Here is a 13,189-nt window from a genome sequence, read left to right on the forward strand (position 1 = left end):
GCAAGAGTGTAAAGTTCATCATTTGAGATGATGGTTTGATGATGGTCCAAATATAGGGATCGAGATCATGCAAAAGGGTTTGGAGTCACCACTTAGGTTTATGGGCCTAGGACCCGGGGGTGGGCCCAATTCCTAAGAAAAGGGCCCGAAAGTTGGTCTGGTCCAGATATTTAAGGTAAGTGTCAGGTTATAGAATTGAGAAGGTGTTAGGAACCCAATCTACCCAGTTCAACCGGTCTTCCTACTAGATGCTTAAGAACGAATATTTTCCATAATTATTCCTATTCCACATGCATGGCTAAGTTATCACATATATTTACATTGACTAAATTTAAATGACTATGTACACTAAAAGAAAGTCTATATAAAGTGTATATTGTGCTAATTCTATTGAGAAATTATACCTGAGTTTTACCCCTGTTTCGGGTCAAGAGGGGTGGAACCCCTAGTTGATGCTAGTACGAACTTCCTTGTGGATTCTCCCAGTTCAGGGGAAGATGGTCTTGACCTCCAACTTCCTTTCTGGAGAGATGGTGACTTCCAGCTAGGAACGGTTACTTTTGGATTTTAATTCTTACAAAGCTTCGACTAGGAAAGGCTATTTCCAGGCTTAGGCTAAGGTGGCATTCTAGCAGAGCTTCCACTAGGGATGAGCTATTTTCGAGTTTTGGCTAGGGTGGCACTCGGACAGAGCTTCCGCTGGGGATAAGCTATGGGAGGGCTAGGCTGAGTTGGCACTTAGACAGATTCTCCCAGCTCAGGGGATAAGCTATGGGAGGGCTAGGAACGATTACTTTTGGATTTTAATTCTTACAAAGAAAGCAAAGGATTGAAGAGTCCCGAAAACCTGGAGAGATGGTGACCTTCCAGCTAGAAGATTACTTTTGGATTTTAATTCTTACAAAGCTTCGACTAGGAAAGAGGGTAGAGCTTCTCTACTACGGGTTGCTCACTAAGAGACATGGGTTGTTGTGGTGTGTGTTGGTGTGTAAAATCAAAGAGAGGGGGGTATTTATAGAATTTTTGGACCAATAGGGGGAAAAGAGAAAACTCCTTAACCAATGGTAGTAAAAAGTAATTTTTCTAAACCAATGGGGTGAAAGTAAGAAATTTTAGACCAATGAGGTGGAGCTTAATTTTCTATAGCCAATGGGGTGAAAGATAATTTTTTTGGACCAAATCTTATGAAGATCTCTTTGAAGACTTGGAAAACCTCAAACGGGGAGGCCACGGTGTAGGGTACGCTAGCAGGGCAATGTAGGGTACATAGGCGGGTGAAGAGAGAATTACTTCTCCAAACTGGCCACTAGAAGAGGGATTCCAATCTCCGATGGGAGTGTCAAAGGTTTTGGTGGCGGTGCAGGAGGCTCAATAGAGGTGCTGGAGGTCCAAGAGGGGCGCTTGAGCTCTAACAGGGGTGCTGGGGCTCTGGTATGGCTGCTGGGGCTCGAGTATGGGTGCTAGAACTCCATCATGGGTGCGGGAACTCTATCATGGGTGCGGGAACTCTAGTATGGGTGCTAAAACTCAGATATGGGTGTTAGAACTAGATCAGGTATGCGTGGGGCTTGGTCCGGCATGCGCGGGGCTTGGTCGGGTATGCGTAGGGCTTTTTCAGGTATGTGTGGGGCTTGGTTATGTATGCGGGGCTAGGTTAGGTGCACGTGGGGATTGGCCGAGTGCAGATGGGGTTCGTATGGGTGGTGTTTGGGCACTCAAGGTGCAACTTTCGGGAGTGATTGCGGAAGATTCGATGTCCAATTTTTACGTATCATATATCGTTTGAATCATAATTCTGAGTACTATATGTCTATGCAGTCACTTTGACCAGATTCCTTCGTATATAAAATGTCATAATGGATCCTTTTTTTTCTCTTGCATTGGTTTTCTGGGAGTTTTAGGTGAGTACAGAATGCTCCTAGGAGTAGTTACCTCAGTCAGTTATCATCTCTATTGATCGGAGGTGAAAGGTTGCGTCCAAGATCAGTATGTCATTATAGCTGGGGGAGGGTGACAAAATTGGGTGTTTACACAGAGGAATGCATGTTGAGAACAAAATCCTAAGAGATGCACAATATCTGGGAATATCTCAAGATTTGGGAAAAGGTGCCAAGATTGGGCGAAGTAAGGGTCCTAAAACCAATGTGGTAGGCACGGTCCAACAATCACCGTTAGTGAGCACCCAACAGTCACAACCATTTTTGATACAATCAGATGTTCCCACTCAAAGGGCTCCTCGTCCAAGGAGATAGTTCACAGAATATGGTATGCCTTTAGCAACAGTATATTAAAAGTTGAAGAAGCAAGGGCTGTTGGGAACAGTAACTCCAAGGGTGGTCTGTGATCCTCCCCCAACTTGGTATAAGGGTTATGAGTATTATACTTATCACACTTAGAAGGGGCACACCACTAAAAGGTGCCTAGGCCTTCAACATGCAATTCAAGATTTGGTGGACAATGGAACCATTCAGGTTAAATTCAAATACCTCCCAATGTCACTACCAACCCACTCCTAGATCATGGGACAGTCAGTGTATTAGAAGGAGAATCAACAGAAAGTGACCCCACTCAACTCATTAGACCTAGGACTTGGAAAGGTCATTTGAATGGCTGCGCCTACAGAAAAATAGTGGGAAGTCAGGCTAAAGTCAAGAAAGCCCCTAAGAAAGAAGAGTCATCAAAAGAAGAACCAGAAAATGAGGATCAGGGACCCGCATTCCCTTCTTTGTCACCAACCCTAGAAGAAGAATCCATCACTTCATATCATCCACCTCTGCCACTATCACCCTTCTCAAAGCCCAAAACCCCTTCATCATCCTACCATCCACTATCTTCATCAGAATACCCCATCTCCTACATTACATCCCCTTCATATCACCCCATCTCATATCCTTCATTACCCTTATATCGTTCCCATTCCATCGGGTTGTTGAACAATCCCTTAAATCTTGAGGAAGGATGGATTGGTGGGTACCATTGGAAGGTTATCCTTACATTACCAGAATCTCCAAAAGTGACCTCATCGATAAATTTAGTAAATGTTCTTGGGGAAAGTAGTGAGGATAATCCTACTTTTTTGATTCAGTCAAACACACCTCAAGAGGAGATTCCCATAGAAATTGAAGAGGTCACAAATGACATTCTGAAAGCAGTAATGGCCTTGTCAGTGGGTAAATATATCAAGGAGTATGCTTCTCTAATCCATATAGGAAGCGACACAGAAGATGATGAATCTAGCATGGTCAGACTCCAAGCCAATGAAACCAAGTCTGGTCCTATGGAGATTTTCCGATTCATACATTCTGAATACTATGAACATTTGGATGCAGGGGAATATGATGGTAACAAAGAATCCGATGAAGAGCTCAGTGAGGGGGAAATCAATGAAGAAGATGATGAGGATGACAGTGGTGACGAGTATGAAGATGGGGATGATAGTGACAACTTTGAAGCTTGGTGCAATGAAGAAGATTATGAGTTTGGCTATTATGTAGCAAGGGATCCTAGTGTATACTCAGTTTATACCATGGGGAGAGATGACCTAATGATCGATCCAACAAATTCTATTCGTTCGGCACTTTCAATGGAGGAAGATGATTCTGTTACCGATACAAATAACGATAATGATCCAAAGTTATTTTTTGAATGTGAGATAAACTCCGCTTAGATGTGATGAAGCTTCGTGTGGAGGAAATTGACCAAATGTTAGGTGAGGTAGCCATCAGTGAATGCTACTATGCCAAGCAATTAGAAAACCTTAAAGAAATAGGAGGAGAAGGCACATTGAAAGAAGCAGTGGGTGCAGGATTCTAGCGTCTTTCCAACTCAGTCAAGAAATTATGACCCAGGGCTCTTGATATCTGTGGAGGACCCTGACTTCCTACTCCCAGTTGGGAAGGAGAGTCTGAAGAAGAGAGTGATCCCATGGTTGGGATAATCACCATAACAGATACTGATGATGAGGACTAGTACCCTACAGAGATTGTTGTGAAGAAGTCTACTAGTGTGATGGAGATAAGAAGTGGGAAAGACTACAAGGGCAAGGCCCTAGTGGTAGAGCAACCCAACACCAACTAGGCTGGAACTAGTAGGTCAAAGAAGGAGCCTGAAAACCAGGTCTTGGCTTAACTCAAGAAGGCTCAAGAAAATATCTCAATTTAGGGATTATTGATGGCCTCCCCCTCTCATCGTTAAGGAATTCTTAAATCCCTTACCAATGTGCAGGTTCCTAGTGAGATAGATCCAACACACCTCTCACAAATAGTAGGGGCAACATATGCAGTTCAGTCACTGATGTTTACAGATGCTAAATTTCCTGCCAAAGGCACCCAGCACAACAGATCCTTATACATAACAATGGAATGCCTCGACAAGGTTGTTCCTCAGGTCCTCATTGATAATGGGTCTACTCTGAATGTTCTACCATTGAGGTCATCCAAGACTATCGGTGCCAATATGGAAGAAATGAGGCCATTGAACCAGACAGTGCGAGCATATGACAACACCAAAAGAGAAGTCTTTGGAATCCTCATCATATCTGTCTTGATTGGCCTAATGAAGTTTCACATTGATTTCTAGGTCATTGATATATCAGCATCCTTCAATATACTCTTGGGAAGGCCATGGTTGCACCAAGCAAAGGCAGTGTCATCTAGCCTCCATCAGAAGGTGAAGTTCATTCACGAAGGGAAGGTGATCATTGTAACTGGAGATCCTGAGGTGATCAATACTCTAGGCAACATTGAGAAGGGAGAAGAACAAGGCCATGAAGTTTTACTTAGTGGGATTGAAATAGAAGGAACTTGCACGGTAATCATTAAGGAAACATCTAAAGAAAAGGTCCTGGCCAATTATGAAGCAATCTAGAGTCCCCCAATTAGCCAAATGATGAAAAACATGCAATACTTCCCTGGAATTGGATTAGGGAAATATCATCAAGATGTTCCAAAGCTACCTACTTTGGTCATAAGAAAAGGAAGAAGCGGTCTAGAGTACAATCCTCAGGCCCCTATGTCAGAAAGCAACAATGTTAGCATGGGGCAAAAATTATTAAGAATGACTAGGAGGATAGTTGCCTCTTACTACCCTACTCTCAATGGGTACTAGTGAAGGAAGGAGAAATCTTTCCCTTCTGTGGGAATGTTGAGCCTTGGTTTGACGAGATTGTCGCTAAAATGCAGTCGGAATTCAAAGTTTTCTTCCAGGATGTGTCTGATTGGGTTACTTATAAGCTGGAACAGTTACAAATCAGGAAAGTAAATAGGAAAGTTATATTACGGGAATATCTGAAGTAGCATTAATTGAAGATGAGGTCTCCTCTAACAATCCTACTATGTTAACCCAAACCAAGGAAGCACCAAGTCCCCAAGTCCTCTTGAAAAGAGAGTGGGAAAAGAAAGTGAAACTTGTTTGGTCGCTTCATCTTCCCACTGATCTGAAGAACCATTTTGTTCCTTCCTATGAGAACCACATGTACAAGAGCTACACGAACTCAAACCTAGGCCTTTTAGGGGAAGAAGTGTGTGTGCCAAGAAGAGAAGCATGTACTGTGCTAGAATCAATTGCAATGGAAAGATCCATGATGGTCACCAAAGGTGTGGCCAAGGAAGGGGAATGACCTCAAACAATAGGCTAGAAAAGTTGGACTTTATAGAGATAGGGTTGAGCAATCTCCACCTCCTTTCACCTCTTAAAAAGTTTGGCTTCAAAGAACATGAGATCAATCAGCTTGTCTTTGTAAGCAAGCAAGCACCTACCAAAGAGAATAAGTGCAGCACTACTGAGGAGATAGCGGTCACCATCCTAGAGGAAGAAGAAGGCCCATTGCTACATCTGCTTATCCATCAGTCTGTTAAGCCACTCTTGAACTAGACAAGTATTGGAGAGAACTTCAAGTTTACTCATAATACTGAGTCAACCAACCTGGATACCATTGATAAAAGCATCATGTTAGTCGTCGAGTCTAAGCATCAAGTCAATCGTCGAGTCTGTTGTCGAGTCTGTTGTTGAGTCCCCTATTTATGATTATGTGTATGCTTTCCCTCTTGAGGAAAGTCTAGGGTCTATCGAGTCTGTTACTTCTTCTTTCATGAATGAAATTTCTGATTCTGAGCACGACTTGCCTCCTTTTTATGAGGTTGATCTTAATAAATATCATAACTTAATAAAATAATGCAAGCTAAAGAAAGCCCAACCCATTTGTGAGGATACCCAGATTATTAATTTAGGAACTGACCAATACCCCAAAAGGTGAAAATCGGCACCACCCTAAATGATCAAGAAGTGGAATAGATGATCAGTCTTCTGAAGGAGTTCATAGAAGGCTTTGCTTGGTCCTACGAGGTCATGCTTGGGATAGATCCCAACATTATGCAACATCACTTTTCGACCTACCCAAGTGCAAAGCTAGTTAAGTAGAACCTCAGAAGAATGCGCCCAGAATGGAGTGAAAAGATCAGAGAAATCATGAAACAGTGGAATGCAGGGTTCCTTCATGTGGTGAAGTACCCACAATGGTTGGCTAACATAGTGTTGATTCCCAATAAAGATGGCAGGATATGCATGATTGTTGATTTTCGGGACCTCAAAAAGTTGAGCCCAAAAGATGATTTTCCACTACCACACATTGATGTGCTAGTCAACAACATAGCAGGGCATGCCTTGCAATCATTCATAAATGGATTCTTAGGATACAATCAAGTGAGCATGCACCCAGACGACCATGAGAAAATAGCTTTCACCACTCCATGGGGAACTTATTATTACAAGGTGATCCTTTGGATTGAAAAATGCTGGGGTAACTTATCAAAGAGTAGCTACAACCATCCTACATGATATGATGCACAAAAAGGTGGATGTCTATGTGGATGATATGATAGTAAAGTCGGTGGACCAACAGCGGCATGTCCCTACACTAAGGAAGTTCTTCGAAAGGATCAAGAAGTATTAACTGAAGTTGAATCCTTAGAAATGTGTATTTGGGGCAACATCAGGGAAACAGTTAGGGTTCTTGGTAAGCGAAAGAGGTATCGAAGTTGATCCTATCAAGATTAAGTCAATCCAAGAAATGCCTACACCTTGTACTGAGCAAGAGATATGGGGATTCTTGGGTCATATTCAGTACATCAGTAGGTTCATAGCTCAGTTGACTACGATCTGTGAACCATTCTTCAAGTTGCTGAGGAAGGATCAGCCCACAGAATGGAATGACTAGTGCTAACAAGCTTTCAATAAGATAAAGGGATATCTTATGAATCCACCAGTGTTGACACCTTCGGTAGAGGGGGAACCACTTCTGCTGTACTTGTTAGTTGGAGAGTATTCCATGGGTTCCCTGCTAGCTCAAAAGGAGACAAAGAAGGGGGTGGAGCATGCCATATACTACCTCAGAAAAAGGTTCTTGGAATATGAGATGCAATACACATCTTTGAAAAGAACTTGTGTTATATTGATATGGGCAACGAAGAGGCTCGGCATTACATGGTAGCATATTTAGTACGATTGATCTCAAAGATGGATCGAATCAAGTACCTCTTTGAGAAACCAGCTCTCAAAGGAAGGATGGCTCAATGGTTGCTATTGCTATTAGAATTCAACATCACCTATGTTGCCCAGAAGTCCATCAAGGGGTAAACTATAGCCGATCATTTGGCCATTCACCTTACAGGGGATGGAAGAATCTTTGATGATGCCTTTCCAGATTAAGAAATCATAGCAATTGAAGATATAGTTGATGAATGGCAGCTATATTTTGATAGAGCATCCAACCAGAAGGGATGTGGTGTGGGAATATTGCTTGTCACTCCAGGAATTCTTTACTTACCTTCTCCATTCTGCCTTGACTTCTCCTACACTAACAACATTATTGAATATAAAGCCTGTGCCTTGGGACTAGAAATAGCTCTAACCATTGGGGTGAATAGGGTCAGGGTGTATGGAAATTCAACCATTGTCATCTATCAGACACAAGGAAAATGGAAGACTAGAGATGAGAAACTAAAATGGTATCAAGAGTATCTAAAAGATGTGATTGGATACTTTGAGAAGATCTCATTTGAATACTTCCAAAGGGATACAATCCGTTTGCATATGCCCTTGTAACCTTGGCTTTCATGGTAGAATGCAATCCTATGGCCCGAATCTGACCCTTCCTAGTGGAACAAAGAAGCAATCCTATTTACCATAATACGTTGAACTCTCTCACTATAGATGGTTGGTCTCGGTTTACTCGCATAGTGGACTTTATCAGGGAAAGGAAGTATCCGGTTAAAGCTACAGATGGAGAAAAGAGGTTCTTAAGGAGATATGCCACCCAGTTCATTCCCCAAGTGGACTTTTTATATAAGAGGTCTTATGATGGGATACAATTGTTGTGTGTAGATGAAGATCAAGCTAGAATGATTATGGATGAAATTCACCGAGGTCTTAACGGGCCTCATACGAATGCCAAGATATTAACCAAGAAGATTCTCAGATTGGAATACTACTGGAGCACGATGGAAGCAGACTGTGTACGTTTTGTCAAGAAATATCATAAATGCCAGATATTTGCCAACATCATACACATCCCACCAATAGAGCTGCACTCACTTAGTTCTCCGTGGCCATTCTCTACTTGGGGCATTGATGTCATAGGAAAGATAAACCCCAGAGCAGCCAACGGGCACAAACTCTTCTTAGTGGCCATTGGTTACTTCACAAAATGGGTAGAAGCTCAGTCATATGTAATCGTCACATCTCCTAAGGTGGCAAAGTTTATTCAAGAAAATAACATTTCTCGGTATGGAGTACCATAGGAGCTGATATCAGATCAAGGATCCCATTTTTGGGGCAAGACTGGCAGAATCTGTATAAAGTTTGGCATCAAGAGATATCGCTTTACGACTTACAGACCACAAACCAATGGGGTAGTGAAAGCAGCTAACAAGAATATCAAGGTCATCCTCCAAAAAATGGCTGAAACACACAAGGATTGGCCAGACAAGTTACCGTTGGCCTTATGGGCATATCAAACTTCCATACAGTCCTCGACTGGAGCAACACCTTTTTACTTGGTGTATGGGGTTGAGGTGGTACTACTAGAGATCCTAGTACCATCCCTAAGGGTACTTTTGGATTACCAGTTGCCTAAAGGAGAATGGTGAAGGCTGGACATAACAAGCTCAACTTTTTGGATGAAAGGTGTATGAAGGCCAAGGATAATCTAAGAAAATATTAGTTAAGGATGGCAAAAGCATTCAAAAAGCATGTAAAGCCCCATCACATAGAAGAAGGTGACCTGGTTCTTCAAGAATAAAGAGCCACCATTCATAGCCTGAGGGGAAAGTTCAGGCCAAATTGGAGTGGCCCATTCATTGTCAAAGAAATTTTGCCAAGCAAGGCTATAAGACTTATGGACCTCAATGACGAAGAAGTGTCTGGGTTGATCAACATGGATCAACTCAAGAGATACTATGTGATGTGGAAAAAATTGATCGGGTGATCTTCCCTGAAGTTCCTGATGCTTCAGCTGACCTGCATAGAAGAGAAGACAGGGGAGAACTGGGCTACCCCAATAGGGGACTCTCTGATGCCTAAGTCAGATCTTTCCACGACAGATGCTCAAGAGAGCTTTTAGTCAAAAGAAGTGATCGATCTCCTTGATGGAGGCTTACCATGGTATTTATAGGCTACTGATGGAGGGAGATTGGGAGATAATTGTGAATAGTCCTGTTTAGGCGTGGAGTCCTTGAGGGGAGTGGCTTTGTGATTCTTGGACTATTTTGGGTCTTAGGGCATTCTATGGGAATATTCCCCTCTTATCTCGGAAAGGCCAACCGTGTGAGGGATAGACATCTATAGTGACGTGTAGTGGATAGAGTCTTGTCCTTCTGAATAGGGATTACGTTCCTTGAATGCAGGGGTGGACAAAAGTACAATTCTGAAAACCTTGTTGTTGATGTCGGGCTGAGGTGGTAGCACGGCCTGAAGGAATGCCAAGGTGGCAGCATGGCCTGATGGAGGGCCGAGGTGGTAGGACGGCCTGATGGAGGGCCGAGGTGGCGGCATGGCCTAAAAGAGCACCGAGGTGGTAGCATGGCCTAATGGAGGGCCGAGGTGGCAGCACGGCCTGATGGAGGGCCGAGGTGGAAGCATGGGCTGATGGAGGGCCGAGGTGCAGCATTGGTCAGGACCAGTCCTTGTCCATACCGTGGTTGGGAAGAAATACCCTCATCACCAGCCCCCCGCTCTAGCGGTTCGGCTTGGACAGCTAGAGCATTAAATTTTGTTGAAATTTCTGGTCATGCGCCATCCACTCGACATAAAATGCGCTCGTTATGCCACATGACTCAGAGCCATTACCTCACCTTGGGCAGGCGAAGAGATCGTTCTTGTCCGCCGTTGATTTTGATAAGATGCAACCGTTCATTCTCCACCACCTTCTCTTATAAATAGTGTACATCTTTCCTAGAAGTCTTATTATTCGATCTTGTGATAAAGTTATCTCGGCTCACTCCCATCCTCAGTGTGGACTATCAAAGAGTTTCAGAGCAGTACGGTGTCGTGAATAGCGCTCCTTCTCACTCATCCTTCCAAGTTAGTCCTGCAACAAGTAAGTACGATTATGGTTTTGACTAGTCAGTCCTCTGCTCAGCCTTCTGCATACCCTAGCACTAGCCCCAGAGATCCCAATATGGCGTCAGCACATGATCCGGACTCGCCCAACTAGACCCCCTTGACTACCATGAGGCCTGGGGAAAATCACTCTGAGTGCCCCATTCTCGATCCTTCGTCCTCTAGTGACGACACTTCCAGCAATCAGGGCTCTGACAATAACTTTGGCTCTAACGGTAGCTCGAGCTCTGAGTCTGTGGAGGTGGTCTCACCAGAGACTGTTTCGAGTAGGGCTGGGGCTGGCTCGACTGCCTCAGCTCAGCCCCCTAGTGCCATGGTAGCAAGTACTCTGGGTGTGGGCCCCTCAAGTGCCAAAGTCCCTGAGGCCAGCCAGGCAGAGTCCGAGGGGGAAGGCTTTACCTCCTCCTCTGGAGAGAAGAAGACCGTGGTGAATACCCCAAGCATCCTGATGCCCAAGGTGCTCAACCTGATCCGGAGTCGATGCAGCATCCCAGATTATGTGGTGATGCGCATCCCAAACGAGAACGAACGAGTGGACACCTTTGGGGATGAGGTTACACTTTACGATGTGGCCTTCCAGAGTGGCCTGAGGATTCCTATGCCTGAGCTGGTCAGATCGATCCTAGAACACTGGTGCCTCGCTCCAAGCCAGTTGACTCCTAACTCATGGTAGTCTGTTCTTGGCTTTGAGGTGTTTGTCTTGAAGCTGGGTCAGACCGCAACACTGGATCTGTTGAGGAAGATGTTCTTGGTGAAGAGGCACACCTCAAGGTGGTACTACTTTACCAAGAGGGATAGGGATAGTCCTTACAGCGACCTGAAGATGTTCCTCAACATGCCCTCCTTGGTGAAGAAGTGGAAGGAGAGGTACTTCTACGTGGCGATGGAGGGAAACCCCTTCAAGAGCAACTGGGTCAAGCCCACCCTCTCTATGCTGAACCAAGCACCTAAGCTCTCCCGAGCTGACCTCCAAACATATCAAATGTGTTTGGGTGGGGAGGCTATGGATGTTCGCATGCTGCAGGATGAAGACTTCCTCTGGGAGTTTGAGTTGAGTGAAGTCCCTGGTGAGGGTCTGATCGAGTCCGGTTATTATGGTTCAGCTAAGTTTTTGATGTTTTAGCCTATTCCCAGTACTGATAAAGCTCGATTCTTTCTCATCTTGCAGTGGTTAATGTGAAGGTAGACAATAAGGCCTTGGCCGCGGTGACAGCGAAGGCAAAGAAGAAAGATGCGATCGAGCAGGCTGCCAAGAAGGTCATTGACAAGGGCAAGGCCGTGGCAAGCCCCAACTCGGGTGTGAAGGTCGCTCCTCCCGCTGATGCAGGCAACAGGTCCTCACCCCTTATTATTGGGGGCAAGCAAAGGAAGGAGATGCCCCCTCCAGTATAATATTTAGCTCGGCACGGGGCTCTGGGTTCTGTGAAGGTAAAGGAACCAGCTGGTGCGGTAAAGAAGGCACCAGCAAAAATTAGCACACCTGACCGAGCTGGGGTAGGGTCCGACGGCCAAAAAAGGAGGTGCTCGCCAGTTGACGAGAAGCAGCATGGAAACCCTCCAAAGGTGGCTCGAACGGGGAAGCAGCCCACAGACCCCGGGGTGGACCTACTGGAGAACGGCACCGTTTTAGACCCCTCAGCAGCTCAGAGTTGGTGCCGCCATAGCTGTCCTAAGAAGGATGTTATCCGTGTGAGGAAGCTACCTGACATTAACTTTTTGGAGCAAGTCTATGCCCAGATGGGGGATGTAAGTATTTCCCGCCTCTTACCCTTTGTATTTATTTGAGTTCCTAGTATTCATGGATCTGTTGGATAAATGCAAGCTTTCGCTTATGCTGTGGAGGCCGCCAGTCGGTTCGAGAACATGGCCGTTGCCCTCGGGAAGTTAGATGATGAGGTAAAGTACCTGCGGGGGGATCTTCATATGGCCACGGGACCTACTGGAGAATGAGAAGAGAAAGGCCCGATTTAAGGAGAAGATGGTGAAAGACCATGAGGAGAGGGCTGGCGAGCTGGAGTGCGAGGTGGCTAAGCAGCTCAGGATCAACAGCGGCCTTGTCAAAGAGAAAGACATACTCCAGAGTGAGCTGGCCGAAGCTCAGGAGGCCAACAAAAAGAAAGAAGATGAACACTCAGCTCAAATTTCTGAGCTGGAGAAGAAACATCAATCCGAACTGGCTTCGAACGATGAGGTTGCCGCTGAGAGGTGGCTGAACTCTGAAGTTGGTCAGAAATGGCTAGTTGATGTCAATGTCTCCTCATATCAGGCTGGCTCAGAAGACGCCATTCATTTCATCCTTGGTAAGACATCTAATTATGATTTCTTTGAGTATGAGCAGTGCGCTCTTGCCCCAGCTCCCTCTGTACAGCTCGTTGGTCAGGCTGAGGTCAGTGAGGAGGTTACCTAAGCCGACCCTAAAGCTACCATGTGATCCAACTCGCTCCTTCCTGATCCAGCCCCCCAACTTCTGCAGTACTGATGTTCTGCTTCTCCTTTTTGTCTTGTTTCTGAGAGGTGGCTGAACTCTGAAGTTGGTCAGAAATGGCTAGTTGATGTCAATGTCTCCTCATATCAG

Source organism: Macadamia integrifolia, unplaced genomic scaffold, assembly GCF_013358625.1.
Source record: "Macadamia integrifolia cultivar HAES 741 unplaced genomic scaffold, SCU_Mint_v3 scaffold1782, whole genome shotgun sequence".
NCBI lineage: Eukaryota > Viridiplantae > Streptophyta > Magnoliopsida > Proteales > Proteaceae > Macadamia > Macadamia integrifolia.